The sequence below is a fragment of the Artemia sp. Qi Xiang Cuo genome, chromosome 6 (genome assembly GCF_049724085.1).
Source record: "Artemia sp. Qi Xiang Cuo chromosome 6, ASM4972408v1, whole genome shotgun sequence".
In the NCBI taxonomy this organism is placed as follows: Eukaryota; Metazoa; Arthropoda; class Branchiopoda; order Anostraca; family Artemiidae; genus Artemia; species Artemia sp. Qi Xiang Cuo.
Window position 1 is genome coordinate 45,171,309 of NC_142799.1, and position 20,586 is coordinate 45,191,894.

Consider the following 20,586-nt stretch of genomic DNA (forward strand, 5'->3'; position numbering starts at 1 on the left):
TGCCTCTTTCTTTCACTGTAAAAGCTTAAAGGCTACTGCGTCATTGGCGCTCATGGGCTCCCATACGCGGACTTCCCGGGGGGCCGCAAACCTCATCTAATTGGCATTTTTAATGCTATATAATAGAAATCTCAGAACAAAAATATAAAAATAAGGCAGCATCATTCAGCCAGGGGAGGGGGGCGGAAGCCCCCCCCTGCCCCCTCCCCCCCCCCCATGGGTGCCCATGTTGGCGCTTTAATTGAAACGAATTATATTACAAATTTTGTCTTCTGATCTTTTTACAAAATTGAAAACAAACACAAAAATTACAATAAAATTGTTTTTTGAATTGATGAGCTTTCAGCAATTAATATCATTATATATCAAATATTTAGTTTAAATGTATTAGTTCTTTCCAAGACGCTCACGATGATATAGTTTTACTACATACAAAAAGTGTGGATACTATCCCCTTCCCTAACTGTAAAGGTCTAAAGCCTACTGTGTCATTAGCATTTTGCTAAAAACGTGATTACAGCATTGAAAAGACAAACAAAAATTACAGTCAAATAAAATCTTCAACTGATGATCTTTCGATAATTAATATCCATATATCAAATATTCAGATTGATTTTATTTGTACTTTCCAAAACTGTTCAAGACACATGTGGTTTTCAGTAAAGCGCCAATGACGCAGTAAGTTTTTGACTTTTTTAGCGAGAGAAAGAGGCAAAACCCAAACTTTTATTTGTAGTGATTTCCGTTCGTTTCAAGCTTGATTTGCACATTCAATTTAAGTTTCACTAATTTTAAGACTTATTTATTTATGTATATTAGTACTTAGTGATGTGTTTGTTTGCTATGATTGTTTATTTAATTTCTATTCGTTTTGAGTTTCATTTATAGTTCAATAGCAAAATATTTTTTCGCTTTAAGTTTAATTTGCATATTCAATTGAAGCCTTACTTGTTTTAAGATTTATTTATTCATTTACATTAGTATCTGTTGTGTGTTTTTTGCTATACTTGTTTATTTAATATCTGTTCGTTTTAGGTTTCATTTATTGTTGAAAAATGATGTACGGTTGAGTTTGAGTTATTGTAGCTTTGTATTCCTTCTGATGTTTAGTTTGATATGGCCTTTACTTTTCTTTAAAAAACTTCTTTTCGGAATATTTTTTGTAATTAATTTCGTAAGAGAATAATATTAACGTAATAAAAATTGTAGTATTGAACAAACCTGAAGTACCGATGTCAAAAGCAAATAATTCAAATCTTCTCAAATGCTTGTTCCATAGAAAAATACTTGATAGGGTATCTAAATTTTCCTTTTGACCTGTTAAGATTTTTCTATGACTTTTTGTAGTGCTCTGCTGCTTCGAGTGTATTGTCTGGCCCCTCAGAAGGAAAAATTGAGAAATACTTACTTATATCGTTCCTAAAAACATTCACTAGGCCTATAGGGTAAATATGGATTAGCCTACTGACCTAGGAATAAGGGTAAGTATTGAAAAGTTCATACTATTGACCTACAAACAAAGTGTACTTACTACTAGATGCGATTTTTTATGTTCTCTCTGAATATTAATCAAAAAAACCTTTTCCACAAAATAAGTTTTTCAAAGAAAAGTAAAGAACTCCATTAAACCAAGAGTGAGGAAAAATAAAATCAAATATTCTACCCAGCATGAAAATACCACAAATCAGCATCAATAAATAATGAAACCCAAAACAAACAGAAATTAGGCTACAATAAATAATGGCGTCAAACTCAAAACAAGCAAAAATTAACATGAGTAGGGCTCAAAACCCCTAGGCTATGCCTTCCCAAAGCCAGAACATAATTTGCACTTTACTGAAAAATATAAAATGTTTTTAATTTTATGACTTTAATAAATCAAATAATATTAACATTTTGATTAATAAATATCAGTAGCCTATATGTATATTAAACTGACAATGCACATTCATTTGTATTTTTTTTCAGTAAAGTGCAAATTATGTTCTTCCCTTGGGAAGGTATAGGGGTTTTGAGCCCTACTCATGTTAATTTCTGCTTGTTTTGAGTTTGACTTGATTACTTATTGTAATTTTGGGTTTCATTTATTTATTGATGCTGATTTGTGGTAGTTTTATGCTTGGTAGATTATTTATTTTATTTTTGCTTAATTTTAGTTTAATGGAGTTCTTTACTATTCTTTGAAAAACTTAATTTGGGGAATAAAGTTTTGTTTTATATTAACATGGTCTTTTCAGGGAAAAATAAAATAATAGTTTTAATCATTTTTTTTAAGACCTTATAGTTTGGCCTGCTATTTTTATGCTGGAGAAAATTTTTCAGCAATTTTTAACAGCATACACCCTTGAAAAAATCTGGACACAAATAGCAGTGCTTAATTTAATTTTGCACCTCCTCTATTTGACCTGAAATAGAAAACTTAATACCATTTGAAAAAAAAACTGTTTGCTTTCTTTGATAGCTTGGATACACTTATGCTATTTTGATTTGGTTAAATTTTAAGAGCAGAAATAGCCCTGAAAGTTTGAACATAATACCCTCAGTTGTGTAACGATTTGTCTCTTCAAGCATATACTTCAAAAACCCAGGTCACAAAACCTGAAATAATACAAGCATAAGCAAAGCACAAGCAATACATAACAGCAAGCATAAGCAAAAGCACAAGCAATACATAACAGCACACATACACAAAATACAAGCAAAGCATGGCAAGTAAGTAAGGAATATTACATCTCCCTTCTTTTTGGAAGGGCTTGTCAATTATAGGTTTATTCTTGACGGTGGCTTGACTTGTCGACCACTCCTGGTAGTTACAGAACTTCTGAGACTGTTGTCGACTTCAGCCGCGGAAGGCAGGGAGACCACAGTGTTTTCCTGGTCCCCGGCGAACGGCAAGTCTGGCATGCGGGCTTGGCAAAAGTGAACGTCCTCTGTTTGGAGTAAGTCCGGAGAGTGGTTCCATAAATTGTGTACTCACGAGCTGCCAGTATTTGAATCAGAACTCTTCTCATCTGTAGTAACGACTTTCAAGTGCTTTCTATTCCGGTGGTATTGTCTGTTTGCTTTCGTCCGTACTACATACGATCGTGGCGCATTTGCTTCTCGGAGGACTGTTGCAGGTTGCCAGGTTTGATTGTTGGACTGTACTCAAACTTGTTGGCCTATCTGCAGTGGATTAAGGCTTTTGGTATGTTGATCATAGTAGCATCTCTGTCTTTCCCTTTATTTATTCCTTGCGGACATGAATTCCTGCATAGGTACGACTTTTGGAGATAAGTGCTCAATGGTGCAGGGCACTAGGGATCTCAAGTTTCTACTCATTAGCAGTTGGGCTGGGGAAGCTAGACCATCGACTGGTGTGTTGCGGTACTCGAGGAGAGCTAGCTCGAGGTCAGTTTTTGATTTCTTTGTTTTCATGATCATGGCCTTAGCAATACCAACTGTTTTCTCAGCGAGTCCGTTGGACTGAGGATGGTTTGGGCTAGAGGTGTTGTGTTGTATTCCCCACTGTCTCATGAAATCATTGAACGTTTCTGAAGTGAATTGTGGGCCATTATCAGATTTAATCATCAAGGGTATCCCGAATCTAGAGAAGTGAGATTTTAGCTTCTGTATTTTGTGGTTGGTGTAAGCATTTATTCCCAGCTTATCAGCTTCAAAAAATTGACTGTAATAATCAACTATGATCAGATAGCATTTTCCAGATATGTAAAACAGATCAATGCCAACATGCTCCCAAGGGTAGCTGGGAATATTGTGATGAAGCAAAGGTTCTCTTGCATTTGCTGTAGAATAAGTGCAACATGCATCACACTTCTTGACAAAATCTTCTATCGCCTGACTCATTTTTGGCCAGAAAATGACTGATCTGGCTCTGTTGTTTGTCTTCTCGAAACCAAGATGTGAAGCATGGATGTTTTTCAATACAGAAATTTGCATGCTGTATGGGATTACAAGAGAGTCATCTTTCATAATGATGTCACCAACAATACTGAGATTACTTTTTACTGACCAGAATTCAGCTATGGATGACAGAACTATTGATCTGTTTTCGGGCCAACCTTCTTCCACCATTTTCCTCAGAACCCTCAGCTGTGGATCTCTGAGCGTTTCTTGTTTCAACTCAGATAGCTTTTCTTGACTGATTGGTATTAGTTTCATAACGGAGTGTTCATAGTATTCAATTTCTCTGTGATGTAATGTTTTCTCAGTTTCTAAGTGGAGCTGGGACAGGGTATTGGGGTATTTCAGTGCCTGGTCAATATATTATGCTGAAATTGTAGGGTTGTAGATGTAACAGCATTCTTTGAAGTCTCGGCCACGACTTATTGATTGGCCGATTGAGGATTGTTTCCAGGGGTTTATGGTCACTGATGACTTGGAAGTGACGGCCATAGAGATACTGATGAAAATGGCGACATCCAAAAACAATGGCATACAGCTCCTTTTCGATTTGTGAGTATCTCTGCTCTTTTTCATTCAGTGATTTTGATGAAACAATTGTATTCTCTTGAAGCAGGACAGCACCAAGTCTTGATTTTGAAGCTTCAACTTGGATCTATATCTGACTTTTTGTAGGATCAAAGAGTGAAATTGTTGTTATGATCGATGCTTTAATTTTCGTGAGTGTGGCTTCGTGTTCATTCGTCCAGTTGAATTGCTTCTGCTTAGCTAAGGTCCTAAGAGGTTCATTGAGGCTTGACAAATTTGGGATATAGCGTGAGAGGTAGTTTAACATCCCAAGGGTTGTTTGTAGTTCTTCCTGGGATTTGGGTGATGGCATTTTTTCTATTGCTTGGATCTTCTTGGGATCTGGATGGATTCTGTTTTCGGAAATGATGTGTCCAAAGTAAGGTATCGAAGCTGATTTGAAGATGCACTTATCTTTGTTAAGCTTGACTCCCTTTTCTCTAGCTCTTAAAAGGATTTTTTGAAGATTTCTGTCATGGTCCTCTTCAGATACACCAGAGATGATCATGTCATCTGAAATTACTGAGAATCTCTTGAGGTTGCTGAATGCCTCTTCCATGTGGCGTTGGAACTCATCTTGTGCAGACTTGAGTCCAAAGGGCATACGTCTAAATTTGTATCACCCATATGGAGTTGAGAATTTTGGAAGATTCAGTCAGTTCGGAAGATTCGTCATCAAGACATAAGTTCCAATATCCTGTTCAGGCATCTAGCTTGGAGAAGTACTTCGCGCCTACAAGCTTTTGCACAGCTTCCTCAAAAGTTGGCATGGGATGGTAGGGTCTCTTTATGGCTTTGTTGAGGTCATGAGGATCTATACAGACTCGAGGTTCCATCTGGTTTCTCAACAACTACAGTTGAGTTCACCCAATCAGTTGGATGAGTCTCCTTCTCTATGACTTCTAGGTTCTCCATATGATCTAGTTCTTCCTTGAATTTGGACTGGAGACTCAAGGGGATTCGTCTCGTGGGCTGAATGGATGGCTGTGCACCTTCCTTGAGGATTATTTTACATTCACCTTCCAGTTTCCCAACTCCTTCAAAGAGGTCGGAAAATTTGGTGAGTATCTTATCGGTGCTGAGCTGTCCAGATTGAAGACTAAGTATCAGCTTTATCAGGTTCAGCTTACGACTCGCACTGAAGCCAAGGATAGGAGTAGGGGCTGACTGCACTACAAAAAACTATGGGTTGACTATCATTTGATTTGTAGGCACAGTCGATCTTACATGTCCCCAGGACGGGAATAGTCTGACCACAAAAGCCTGTTAAAATGTGGTTTGTAGGGTGGATTGCAGGTTCTGGATTCAGTCTTTCCACCGTCTGTCTGGTAATGATATTAGCTTATGCCCCTGTTTTCAATCTTGAATTTCACACTGATCTGGTTGGCAATTCTTAGTTTAGCGTATGGCTGCTCATCAACTTTATGCATCTCTAGTTGATGGATTAATAGTTTGTCAGTTTGTTGAGCTTCAGAACTGATGATGTTAACAGTCTTTTGCTACCATGGCAGACACGTGCAAAATGGTTGGGTTTTCTGCAGTTACTGCAGATCTTCCCTTTTGCAGGGCACTGGTGATTCTGTGAATAGTCTCCACCACAGAAGTAACTTTCACGGTTTTCAATTCAGTCACGATTGGGTTTCCACAGTCTATTTTGATTCTTCTTGATGATATCAACTTCTTGTTTTCCATGACTAGTTGATTCTGCTGACATTGTCGTAAGTTGTACCTGGATTTCTGTGTAGGATCTTGCTACTTTGATAGAATCTGAGAGAGTCAATTTAGATCCCGATTTCAGTAGTCTTTTATAAAACTTCTGGGATGATGTTCCAAAGATGAGGCAATCACGGACCATTTTGTCAACAATCGTAGCTCCATATGAGCAGTCTCGCACTAAGATTTTCAGTTCAGTTGCAGATTGTTCTATAGTTTTGCCTTCCCTTTGGTCACGTTTGTGGAATGTATATCGGGAGAATATAGGGTTTGATTGTGGATTAAAGTAGTCATCAAATTTGGCAAGGTATACACAAATTTTGTCTTTTTCATCAGCTGCTAGCGTCCAAGTACTGAACACATCTCGTCCTTTTTCACCAAGCCAAATTAGCAGATATGCATACTTGATTTTCTCACTTTTTCCGCTCAAGGGTCCATCAAACATTAGATTAGCATGACTTTTGAATCTAGTCCAAGCCTCTTTTAGATTGTCCGATTCCCAGTTCAGCTCAGAATATGGGACGAAGGTATCCATCTTCTACTCTGACACCATGTAACGATTTGTCTCTTCAAGCATATACTTCAAAAACCCAGGTCACAAAACCTGAAATAATACAAGCATAAGCAAAGCACAAGCAATACATAACAGCAAGCATAAGCAAAAGCACAAGCAATATATAACAGCACACATACACAAAATACAAGCAAAGCATGGCAAGTAAGTAAGGAATATTACAGTTGTTCTTGGGATACTGCTGAGATGCCTTATTGGGAATTAGTATTAACACAGTGCATTTTGATTTAATCTTAATGCAACATTTAGTCTCTAAACATAACGGGAAAATGGGAGGGTGGGTGTGGGAGGGGGATTAGTTGCCCTCCAATCACTTTCAACTATTAAAAAGGGCATTGGCCCTTTCTATTTTCAATTGAATGAGCCCTTTTCATAGTTTTTATGGCAACTCCTTCAATATGAAGTGCCCTGGTCTAAGAAAAGAAAGAAAATTCATTGTACCCACATTTATCTTTACTATAAGAATGTCAAGCCTTCCAATCACTTAACTATTACAAAGGGCACTAGCCCTTTAAATTTACAATTGAATGAGCTCTTTTTGAGTTTCTATGACAATGCTTTCTATAAACACCTCATATGTCCCCAAGGCATAAATTACAACCCCTGCCCTGAGGGTTGTGAGGGGGTTGTCATCCTCTAAGACCTAATTTCTAGAACTTTCAACTACATTGAAAAAAATGGCTAACTCAAAATTTTGATTGGTTGTGTTTGGGGAAATGGTGGGCATGAGAGGGGTGTTAGGTGCTCTCCAATCACTTTCAACTATAAAAAAAGGCACTAGCCCTTTCAATTTCCATGACCCCTTTTGAAGTTTCTATGACAACACTTTCTATAAAAACCTTATTTGTCCCCAGGGCATAACTTACAACCCTTGCCCTGAGGGCTGGGGTGTCATCCTCAAAGACCTAATTTCCAGAACTTCCAATTACATTGAAAAATTGCTATCTCAAAATCTGGATTGGATGTGTTTGGGGAAATGGTTGGTGTGAGAGGGGGATTAGTTGCCCTCCAATCACTTTCAACTATTAAAAAGGGCATTGGCCCTTTCTATTTTCAATTGAATGAGCCCTTTTCATAGTTTTTATGGCAACTCCTTCAATATGAAGTGCCCTGGTCTAAGAAAAGAAAGAAAATTCATTGTACCCACATTTATCTTTACTATAAGAATGTCAAGCCTTCCAATCACTTAACTATTACAAAGGGCACTAGCCCTTTAAATTTTCAATTGAATGAGCCCTTTTTGAGTTTCTACGACAATGCTTTCTATAAAAACCTTGTATGCCCCCAAGGTATAAATTACAACCCTTGCCCGGGGGGTTGTGGGGGGTTGTCACCCTCAAAGACCTACTTTCCAGAACCTTCAACTACGTTAAAAAAAACTGCTATCTCAAAATTTTGATTGGATGTGTTTAGGGAAACGGTGGGCATGAGAGGGGTGTTAGGTGCCCTCCAATAACTTTCAACTATAAAAAAAGGCACTAGCCCTTTCAATTTCCATGACCCCTTTTGAAGTTTCTATGACAACACTTTCTATAAAAACCTTATTTGTCCCCAGGGCATAACTTACAACCCTTGCCCTGAGGGCTGGGGTGTCATCCTCAAAGACCTAATTTCCAGAACTTCCAATTACATTGAAAAATTGCTATCTCAAAATCTGGATTGGATGTGTTTGGGGAAATGGTGGGTGTGTGAGGGGGGTTAGTTGCCCTCCAATAACTTTTGACTATTAAAAAGTGCACTAGCCTTTACAATTTTTAATTGAATGAACCCTTTTTGAAGTTTCTACAACAATACATTCTATAAAAATCTTATATACCCCAATGGCATAACTTAAAACCGTTACCGTAAGGGATGTGAGGGGAGTGTCATCTTCAAAGACACAATTTGCAGACCTTTCAACTAAGTTGAACAAAAAGGCTATGTCAAAATTTTGATTGGATTTGTTTGAATAAACCCCTTTTGAAGTTTCTGCAACAATGTTATCTAGGCTATAAAAACTTATATGCCCCCAGGGCATAACTTACAACCTTTGCCCTGGGGGCTCTGAGGGTTTGTCATCCTCAAATGCATAATTTCCAGAACTTTCAACTATGTTGAACAAAATGGCCATCTCTAAACTTGGATTGAATGTGTTTGGGGAAATAGGAGGCATGAGAGGGGGTTAGTTGCTGTCCATTCAGGTGCGAGTATGAAAAAGAGCAATGGCCATTTAAATTTCCAATCAAATGAGCCCTTTTTCAAGTTTCTATGACAAAAATTTCTATAATAACCTTATGTGCCTGCAGGGCATAACTTACAACCCTTGCCCTGAGGGCTCTGAGGGGCTTATCATTCTCAAAGAGCTAATTTCTAGAACTTTCAACTACATTGAACAAAATGGCTATTTTGCAATTTTGATTTGATGTGTTTGGGGAGATAGTGGGCATGAGAGGGGGGTTAGTTGCCCTCCAATCACTTTTGACTATTAAAAAGGTTACTAGCCCTTTAAAATTCCAATTGAATGAGCCCTTATTGAAGTTTGTACAACATTGTTTTCTATAAAAATCTTATATTCCCTCAGGGCATAACTTATAACCCTTTCCCTGAGGGCTGTTGGGGGGGGGGGGGGGGTGTCATCCTTAAAAACCCAATTTCCAAAACTTTCAACTAGGTTGAAAAAAAAGGCTATTTAAAAATTGTTATTGGATGTGTCTGGGAAAAACGTGGGCATGATTGCATCTTGAACCCTTAAAGGGGCCCCAAAGGTATTTTATATGAATTATAAAAGAGCATAAAAAAAAGTATCAAATGATGTTTTCCCTTTCATCCTAGCTAAATTATATGGCCCACTTCAAATTTACCATGAAATTTACCCACCCCCACCCCGGAATGAGCAAATATACCCTGAATTGGAATATACAGTGAATTGTTGATGGCAAAGTTTCAAATTGCAAGATTAAGTCCTATTTTTGTTGACAACATTTGAAAAACTTGAAACAGTAGGAAAATGGTTTATATTTGAGTTGCCTAATAAATGAGGTTTGAATTGTTATAAATAAGTATTTTTGGAAGTGTTACTCTTGAAAAACCTATTTTTAAACTAGTGAAATGTTTTTAACCCCTTTTCAATAACTTAACTAGTGTTGATAACTTCTTTTTGTGGTTACAAAAATGAAATACCTTTGGGGCCCCTTTATTTGTTCAAGATACTATAGCTCTACAAACGATTCCTGAATTGTGGAAAAGCATAAAAAAAGGCATCAAATGAAGATTTTCACTTTCATCTTGGCTAAATTATAAGGCCCACTAGAAATTTACAACCTTTTTTATGCTCTTTCACCACTAGAAATTTACCCCATCTTAAGTCCTTTTAGGACTCTTGAAAATAATCATTTCATTCCATATTTTTTTGTTATCAAAATGGGTTGTAACATTGGTCTCAAACTTACAATTTCATTATAAATCCATTTTGTAAATGTTGTGTAATTCATAAATATTGATTTGTCAAAACTAAGTTGAATGACAAAATTCAAAACAAATCCACCATGTTTTCTTCTTATTCTGGTAGGCTGCTTAAAAACTTCTGTTTCATCTAAGTGTCAAAAAATATCAAAGCCAACAGAAGAAATATGGCAGATGGAGAAATTGTTTTGAATTTTTTATCCAACTTAATTGTGACAAATCAATGCTTGCAGATTATATAACTTTAAAAAAATGGATTTTATAATGAAATAGCAAGTTTGGAACCAATCTTTTAACCTTTTTTTTTCCAAAAAAACATAGAAAGAAAGTATTATTTTCAACGGTCCAAAAAGACTTAAAACTGAATTTGCAAGAAAAGCAATCATTGTATTCAGAAAAACTTAAAAAATGGCATCTAGCAGTATGTTCACTATATTTATAGGTCAATAATATGAACTGCTCATTATTTACCAGAGTAAGGTCAAAATACCGCTCAATGCCTTTTTTATGATTTTCTTGCAAATTCAATTTTAAGCCCAGTATGGACCCCCAAAGATGATACCTCTTTCTCTTACTTTTAGCTATAAAAATGGGTTAGAAGTAAAAATTCTTACTTCATCATATGCAGAATAATTGTAGTTAACATATTCTTATTGTAGCTGCACTATATTTTACCTCCCTCCCCCCATTTTCTATGCATTTTATGGTTCTTTATAGTGTCACAGTTGATTCAGTTTATAGGTAAAACAGTATCAAACATTGTGTGGTAACAAACTGTAAGTAAGGAGCAACCCAGTGCAATGGTAACTGAAACTCTAGAAAGCGGGTTTTTGATACCAATAGATGCATCAAAAGAACCAGATTTTAATGCTGATTTCAAATATATAACTTTCATCAAGTTTAGTCCTACCCATCAAAAGTTACGCGGCTGAGAAAATTTGGCTAATTTTTGAAAAAGGGGGGAAAGACCCCCTAAAAGTTATAGAACCTTAATGAAAATCACGCCATCATATTCAGCGTATCAGAGAAACCTACTTTAGAGGTTTTAAGTTCCTATCTACAAAAATGTGGAATTTTGTATTTTTTGCCAGAAGAAAGATCAGGGATGTGTGTTTATTTGTTTTTTTGTTGTTTTTTTCCCCAGGGGTGATCGTATCGACTCAGTGGTCCTAGAATTTCGTGGGAGGACTCATTGGAACGGAAATTAAAAGTTCTAGTGTCCTTTTTAAGTGACCAAAAAAATGGAGGGCAACTAGACCCCCTCCCACGCTCATTTTTTTCCAAAGTCACCTGATCAAAATTTTGAGATAGCCATTTTGTTCAGCATAGTTGAAAATATGATAACTATGTCCTTTAGGATGACTTAATCCACCAAAGTCCCCAGGGGGAGGGCTGAAAGTTGTGAACTTTTCCAATGTTAACATATAGTATTGGTTAGTGGGAAGTATACAGACGTTTTCAGGGGGGATTTTTTCTGGTAGTAGGGGGGTGGGTGGGTTGGGGTTTATGTAGGAGGATCTTTTCACGAAGGAAGTTTTCATGGGGGAAGGGACATTTCAATGAAGGGGGTGCCGGATTTCCCAAAATTATTTTAAAAAAAGATCAGAAATTAAATATAAAAAAAAAAGTTTTCCAACTGAAAATAAGGAGCAACATCCAAACTTAAAACGAAGAGAAAAAATTACGTGTATGATTGGGTTCGCCCCCTAGTCAGTACCTTGCTCTTTAAGCCAAAGATTTTTAGTACTTTCATAAGGGCTATTTATTCTAAATAACGGCCTTTGTGATTAAGGGGTTATTTTTAAAGAGTTGGAACAAAGTTCGAACTTTAGCTTAAAGAGCGAGGTATTGACTAGGGGGCGAGCCCCCTAATATACGAGTACGCATTAAAAATATATGAATATAGAAGTTCATTATGTAAGTTAGTTCGTAAGTTACATATATTTATTACTAATAAAAACGTTCATAAATAAAATTAAACAAGTTTCAAGAAAGCCATTTAACCAAATAAAAGTAAAAGTAATATGAAAATTTTGTTTTAATTATTCATGTATGGTGAGCCAAAATCAAACCCTGCATTAATTCGAAAACGTTCAGAAATTAAATAAAAAAACAGGGTTTTTTTTAACTGAAAGTAAGGAGCGACATTAAAACTTAAAACGAACAGAAATTATTCCGTATATGAAAGGGGCTGTCCCCTCCTCAACGCCTCGCTCTTTACGATAAAGTTTGACTTTCTCACAACTCTATTTTTTTAAACAATAAAAAACTTTAGCGTAAAGAGCGAGGCGTTGAGGAGGGGACAGCCTCTTCCATGTAAGGAATAATTTCTGTTCGTTTTAAGTTTTAACGTCGTTCCTTACTTTCAGTTAAAAAAAACTTGTTTTTTTTTATTTAATAAACAAAAGTGATGCTAACAGAGGTGTATAAGTGGCATCTAAAATGAGAGTAGAAGGTATTGTCTTTGAGGGTCTGTAAAGGGCTTACAATTGAGTTTGCAAGTAAAGTGACAATTATATTCAGAGAGAGCATAAAAAAGGCATTGAGTGATATGTACACCTTATTCCTAAGCCAGTAATTTAAAATACTCCATATTTACCCACTTTACTTTACCCCTACGATTACTTCCCACCCATAAAGATCTATCTCTAAAAAAAAACATTCTTATGCTGTATTCAAATATTTCTAGTATAAAGATGATATCAATTAAGGACAGCAAAATCAGACAGGAAATGCAATAGCCATTTTGGGTCTTGATATCTGGGGGGGGGGTTGCAAGGTATACCATAGGAGTGTAAAAATATAAGATAAAAGGAATTTAGTGTCAGATGTAAAAAAAAAACTAGGAGAGGGGCAGCTGTCCCCACCCTAGGCCTAGAACTATCACTGGAAATAGTACAGTAATACATAATTAATAAAGTTATTATATAGATATGGATTAGGTACATGCCCAGGAAAGGAACCAGAGACTTTACCTTCATTCAAAAGTAAGATTAACTCTACTGCTTTGCATGTATGTTTTTATCCTTTGGGACAAACCTGAGGAAGTAGAAGAGGCGTGGGTAAAAGGTGAATTGGGTCACTGGAATAAGATGATCAGTCAAATGGCTCTGAGCAATGGTAAATTGAACAATTTATTTTCAAAGGTGATGACTGGAAACTCTGGAATGTCATCAGAAGCATAGTAGCAAATGGCATGGATGTGGTAATGTACAAAACTCCTCTGTTCTGAAACCAACACCCAAAAGTCCACTGAGCAACTTGTAGCACAACTAAAAATTATTCTATGTTAACAAACTCTTTGGTGTCATCAAAATCATAATAATGAATGGTCTGGATGCTGCATGCTATATCAACATTTCTCTTCTGGAGCTGACATTCAAAAGTCTATTGAGCAAAAGGGAGTAATCCGAATTTGTATATCTAAGATCATCCATACTGTGTGATAACCCCATTGACAAAAAAAAAAAAACAGAAGAAGAAAAAAAAAAACAGACACATTAGTGCTATTGAAGGCAATTTTTCTTATTTTTGAAGATAATAGACTGTAAGTTCCTGGCTTTGAATTTCAAGTGTGTACTTTTTATTCAAATTCTATATCATGTTTGATGACTTCCAGGCTTTCCAATGAATCCCCTCTTTTTTCAATTGCAAATTGTTGTTCATTTGAACTTTGATTTGCAAATTCATGTCAATTGAGAATTTTTTCTTACAAAACAGTTTCTTGGGCTGTAAGCCTCCAGTTAAGACTTTTTGATGGTGGTAATCTAATTGGTGTAGCCCAACTTTTATTTTTCCTAGCGTTCCCAATCAAGAGATATTTCATAAAATTGCCTTTTTTGCCTTATGACATTTAAATCTCGTACCATAAATACTAGGTCTTATCACAATCCGTTTTGAGAATATTTATATTTTTTGTATTAGCTGTTTTGTGACCAGTATGTTTTCAGTTATTTTGTATGCTTACTTTTCGGTATGTTTCAGCTATTATCAGATATGTTTCAATTAGTTTGGTATGTTACTGTATGTTTCAGTTGTTATGTTTACGTAGTGCGTTATTTTTCATAGAATTGTATGTGTGTATTATGTTGTCAGCATTGTCATAGACTTTTTTTTAATTGTTTAATGTGACAAGCTTGATAAAGCTTACTGTATTTTGGTATTAATAAATAAATAAATAAAAGCTTTAAGACATAGATTTTGATGAGTACTCAGCAATCCAGGGATGGATCTAGACCATTTGGCACCCCTCGATCAGCAAAGCCATTACATATGGGTTTGTAGATCAGCAGACCCATATTATGGTTAATTTTCTTCTCAAAAGATTTTATATGTTTATTACATATTTATTAAGTTATTTTACTATATGTTTATAGTTTTTTTATGCGAATCCTAACATGTACAACAACGTTGAAGGAAAATTCTTAAGATTCCATGTAACAACATTTTATTGGTGATACTGTACGTATGCAATTTAAATTATATGCAATAAATCTTGTCCTGTACACTAAATTTAACTTTTCATGTTTTTCTTGAAGCAAATGTTTTCATAATATATTCATATGGAAGCTTCAAAGCCATATCATGTTCTATGTGGATTATACTCAAATTTGCCAATTATTGCTTGGCTGTCCTGTTTCAAAGATAGCTTCTTTCATCAGAAGCAACTGATGCATGCATATTTAAATCCATCTTCAAGGCAATTGTCATGTACAGATAGGCATCTTGTAGACTATGTTCATATAGAGTGGATAAAATAATATGCAGTGTTAATAACAATGATTTATGGAGACAATTATAACTTCAACCAAATGTTTTGTAGTATATGAGCTATGGAAGTTAAGTTGTGATTTTTCATTTTCAACCTTCATCTTTTTTCCTTCTGAGTATATATGAAAAAGCACTTTGTCCATTAAGTTTTTTTTCATAATGCTCTTAAAAGAACTATACTGAACATAATCCATATGACATTGAATTGTGGACAAGACAATAATAAGATTTTTCGTCCAACTGAATAGTGCTTGTACTGTGAAATTTGAAATGTTGCTCACTCCTTCCACAGCACATATATATGGCCCTTACTATAAATGTATTAGAAAGCACAAATAAATGCAAAACAAACATTGCAACTTTGAACACAATGTGAAAGTACAAAAAGATAAGTTTGTACCTTAAAACATTAAAAAATTTTAAGAGCTCTATGGATCTTTCCTTCTAAACATAACAAACTATACTTCCTTTAATCTGGGGTCTTTTGGGAAATGAAAAAATCGAAAAGAAAATAAACAAAAATAATAAGTGCCTTTTTAGTTATTTAAAAAATGCCAGCACACTTCAACTACAAAATTCACATAAATCTTCTAATTGGAACTTAATACTATAGTTGTGTTGATACTGGAAGTACTATACCAATTTCGAAGTTGACAAATGAAAAATAAATAAAACATGTGTTGTACTAAATATAAAGGTCCCAAATACAAATGATGTACAATACCACGCACACGTTTTACTTTTGGTGTTCAAAACTCAGAATGGCAGTATCCATTGGTACTCTTGTGAAATTATAACCAACTTTTGAAGGTTCTCAGGTTAGGCCACCTCCTCCTGCCTAAATACCTTGGTGAGTTTGAAACAAATGCACAAATCTGTTTCTTACAAATAAGGTTACATATGGAATTTTTTTATTAGGGAGAGAACCTTCCCCCTGTCCTCTCTTCTATCCCTATCACTCCCCAAAAAAAGCCATGCCTACTCTCCATTCCTAAATTTTGGTCCATTCCAGAGCTGGAAAATTAGGGTTCAAATTTATTTGACGAGAACAAAAAGTGCCTTATGATGAAACACCTCCCACGAACTGGCGCCCAGGGTAGGATGCCCCTCTTACCAAAATTACTGAAATGAACTAATGGGAATTAGATAATGCATATTGATATTCATTCCTGAAAGTCTAGCTAATTTTGAATTTGTTAACTTTATAAAAGAGAAAACGTTTATAATGTATATTTTTTAAGTAAAGTGCTAATGATGTTCTGGTATTTAGAAGGCACAGTGTGTGTTAGCCCTACTGCTCTTGGAAATAGTTTTTGTTTGTTCAAAGTTTGACTTGATTAGTTATTGTAATGTCTGTTATAATATTTTTATTCTGTTGATTTATTGATTGTGGTCTATCTTTGTTTTAGGCTTGAATTATTACTTGGCATTATTTCTACTTATCATAGGCTTAATGTAGCTCTTTACTTTTCTTTGAAAACCTTCAATTAAGGAAAAGTTTTTAGAAAATAATGTATGTTTTTTTTACATAACTTTTAATGGTTTATTGGTAGTAGTAGTCATAGCAGTAGTTGTTGTAGTGGTAGTAGATCTAGTTGTAGTTGTGGTAGATATAGTAGTCATCATAATAGCAGTCATAGTAAGTGCCTTGTTAGTAGTAGACATAGTAGTACCAGTTATATGCACATAGTGTTTTTTGTGAGTTTAACATCACTGTCAATATATATCCTGAAAGTTTCAACTTAATTAAGCTGTTCATGGGATATGGCTGATACACCTTTTTGACAGCCTGCAAGCATATAGTGTGTTGAGATTTAGTTCAACATCCCCCTCAACATTCCCTGATAGTTTCAACGAAATACCCTGTTCTTTTCCTATGGTATTGCATCCATGCCATTTTGACACCCTGATTGCACTTACACTCTTTTGATTTGGCTCAGTAGTATTAGTAGTAGTAGTCCGGAGAGTTTCAACTTCGTAACTTTAGTTGTTCCTGGGACATTGCTGATCTGCTCTTTTGCCAACCTGCATGCATAAAGTGACTTCATTTAGTTTTGCATCCCCATCATCTTCCCTGAAAGTTTCAACTCTAAACACTATTCTATTCCTGAGAAATTGTGTCTATGCTATTTTGACAACTTGATGCACTTAAACTCTTTGGATGTTGTTTAATGGCAGTAATAATAGTAGTAGTAGTAATATTAGTAGTAATAGTTGTAATATTAGTAGTAGTAATAGTAGTAGTACTAGTAGTCATTGGTGTATTTTGGGGGTCAAGACCCCTCCCCTCCAGATTCCCAAAGAAATTTTTTGAAAGTTTAATTTCTTGCTCTCAGCAGTCCCCTTGATTTTATCGCATGCTTTGATAATATATTGTGTAAGCACCACACAGCAATAAAATCTCTCCTTTAAAAATTATTTTTTCCTTTTTTATATCTGTCTAGATCCACCATTTTTAAAATTTCTCTGATTTCCTTAGCAGAGAGTTATCAACCCCCCTCGTCATTCCATCCTTTTGCTCGAGTCTCCAGAAACTTATTTCAAACTTATTGTCATAACGTTTTATAAACTTTAAATTTATAATTCTGAGAATGGACATTTATTATCTAATATGGATCAGGTTGCATCTCAATGGAATTTGTGAGTTTATGATATTTTGTCTTGAAAGTTGAACAGGGAAAACTCTGTGCATGTTGATTGTTGTAAAGTGGAACCTGAGAAATTTTACGGCATGTTCTGTTCTACTAGGTGAGTTTTAGAATGTGCTTTAATCAGCTCTTCTCCTGCCTTGGCTCAATCAAGTTCTTGTCTTGGGATATTTACCCAGTGATATTTAAAAAGAAAATGAAAGAAAGAGTGACTCAGTGATATTTCAGAAAAGAAAATGTCTTAACAGATATAATGGTGAAACTACACTGACAACAATCTCTTCATCATTTTTTCTTTTTCAAAAAGAGTTAGTGTATAGTTAGTGTAGTTGAGGCAAGGTTAGAAGGTACTCGTCTAGCCTAATCTCATTCCTTGCAAAACCATTCCACTCAAAAGGATTCTTATGAACAGTCTTTTTTATTGCAGCTTTATGCAGCATTTCCTTTTTTCACGTTTTGAATGCTCAAGAAAGTTTGAACATTAAGGAGAAAACATATTAGCCCTATAATTTCATTGCAATGACACTTTTTGTCTAGATTAATTTTCAACAATGATTAAAATTCCTTATTTCATTTTGAGTCCTAATTGAATAATTTACTTGTGAATCCTAACCTAACTAATAAAATGATTTTCTTTAATATCATAGAGAAGTTTCGGAATTCTTTGTAGTGATAAAGCAGCAGCTTTAGGGAAGTTTTGAAAACTTTTTGTAATTATAAAGCAGCAGCTGTAAGTCCGTAACTCTATCACAGAAGCTACGCATCCCTGCAGAGTAGTTTCTTTGACAGAGTTTTGATTAACAGTGTAGTTTTAGAAAATGTATTTATTGATTATCTAACTGTTTTTTTTTTCACAAATTAGAAATTCATAGAAAGAGGAGGGTTGTTTAATTTCTTGGGAGACACAGGATGAAATGAAGACAGATACAAGAACGAGAGTTACCGTGGGTGCTTTATAACTACCAAATTTCTAATGTCTTAACTCAAACTGAATACAAGAAACAGCTTGCCACGATTGTTTCTTTTACCAACAATATGTGCCATAAAATTGTGGTTGGAAGAGAGAGGAGGATTGCCATTGAGCCAAGTCACTCAAGAACAGATTGTCGGTTAGTTGTGTTTTTTGTCCCCCGTCTTCTGAGGCCTTGGTTCATTTTCCCGTTTTTTGAACCAAGACATTTCTCCTAAAGTCTGCAAAGAAAGGAGAACGGCGATTCTGAGGTCAGTTCTCCTATCTCCTCTTGAAATTAGCGTAAGAATAAAATAAAATATAAAATATGGCTGACAATCATGTAGTTGTAAAGGTTCCAAGAACTAAAAACTCATTTTGGAAATTAAGAATATTAAATACATTTAAATTTCAATAAAACACAAAAATAGATAGATAGATAGATAGATAGATCGCGTATTTCCAAAGCCCAAGAGCCATATACACACAAAAATTTATGAAAAATAAAGAAATCACAACAGAACAAATTACGAAACACACATTAATATGATACGTAGCAAAAAATACCTTATGGTAATTTATCGAGAAAATAAATGTGATTACATATAATTAGTAATAATTAACCGTAAAAACTTTTCCTTCTTTCTAATCCCTTCTCTATGTACGCACCAATACGAAATATTGTGGTTGGATTAACTACCAGGAAGCAGTAAAACAATTTCAAGTAAGTATTTTCCCCTTAAATCAGAGAGCATCGGGCACTTTCGGAGAAAATGGTCCAAATCTTCGTCCTCATCTCTACAAAGAGGACACGCATACTGACCATCAGGATGTACTATCCCCCGTGTCGAACACCATTTGCCTGCTCTGGATTTGAAGGCAATTCGCCCTAAGCTGAATCCATTGGTATAAAATCATAGCCGGTAAATTAAATTTAAAATAAATTTTCTCTCCAAATCTAGGTATAACCTCATTATAATGATTCAACGTTGTAGAGATTTATAGCAGCCCTTGCCAATACTAAATTTTTTGACCCTCTAAGATAAATCGTACCTGGCTTACTAAATTTCTTGGTAGATCACGGGAACCAAGACCATCATTCCATAAGTAAGGCATTTCCACTCTTTCTAGTAATGACCTAATTTTAGATGGCCATGACGTTTTCGAACCATAACTCAACATCTGATAATAAGCTGCTCTTACTAGTCTATCTTCATTACACCTAATGAGCTTCAACCAAAATCCAAGCATCATAATAGACCTACGTAGTTTTAACGAAAACAGGCCCATACCACATTTCAGAATCTGTGAATGAGTTGTCTGATAATCCAAACAGCCTTATAGTACTGGAGCTGGAGGGACTCCAACTTCTCTGCCGCTTCTCCGCCCCAAATCTCTGCTCCATATTCTATAACTGGTAAAATATTAGTATTAAATATTCTTTTATGCATTTTTAGGTTTTTAATTCCCATTATCGTCGGATTTCTAAATGAGTCGGATTTCTGAATATGAATTAGGTCATTGTTTGGCCCGACGAAAAGGGGCACTTCTTTTAAGAAACGGTCAAATTAGCAGAAAGGGGAGAGGACTTGGGAGAAAAGCCTGTGACCTTTTTGTTTCGAAAAATGTGCCTAATGTTGATTAACGGAGCCACACAAAACATCTATTGGTTATTCGATCAAAAATCTTCTATTTTATGTTTTAATCTCTGAGAAAGGTTTAAAGGCTTTAGTTCAAAAATTTGTGAAGGTAACAGACTTTTCAAGTTAACTTGCTAAAGATATTAGAATAACTTCTAAGCCAAAGGATTAATAATTCCTTTCATGAAACAGACCAACAACCAGAATTTAACAATCTGGTTGACAATCACTGCGCCCAAAATCACCTTACTTGACATTGGTCTAGAGTCACTCGAAAACCGTGACCATATTTCTGTGACCGTGACCAGACTGTGAATTTTCTGAAGTAGTTAAGTGGAATGCCTAGGGTAAAGTGACAAAACGCTGTTGCTTTCAAAGTAG

General features: G+C 35.4%; 1 protein-coding gene across 4 annotated transcripts in view; it reads left to right on the forward strand.

The window, feature by feature from the left end:
- The first annotated feature begins 1,259 nt into the window (after window positions 1-1,259).
- mRRF2 (mitochondrial ribosome recycling factor 2) overlaps window positions 1,260-20,586 on the forward strand; it is a 45,491-nt gene continuing 26,164 nt past the window's right edge. Inside the window, exon 1 of one of the 4 annotated variants that reach the window (XM_089090769.1) lies at window positions 1,260-1,295. The gene's annotated coding sequence lies outside the window, so the exon portion shown is untranslated. Of the gene's footprint in view, window positions 1,296-1,364; window positions 1,482-20,586 lie in introns of those variants that run through there. The other 3 variants (XM_089090766.1, XM_089090768.1, XM_089090767.1) reach the window with 3 other exon arrangements.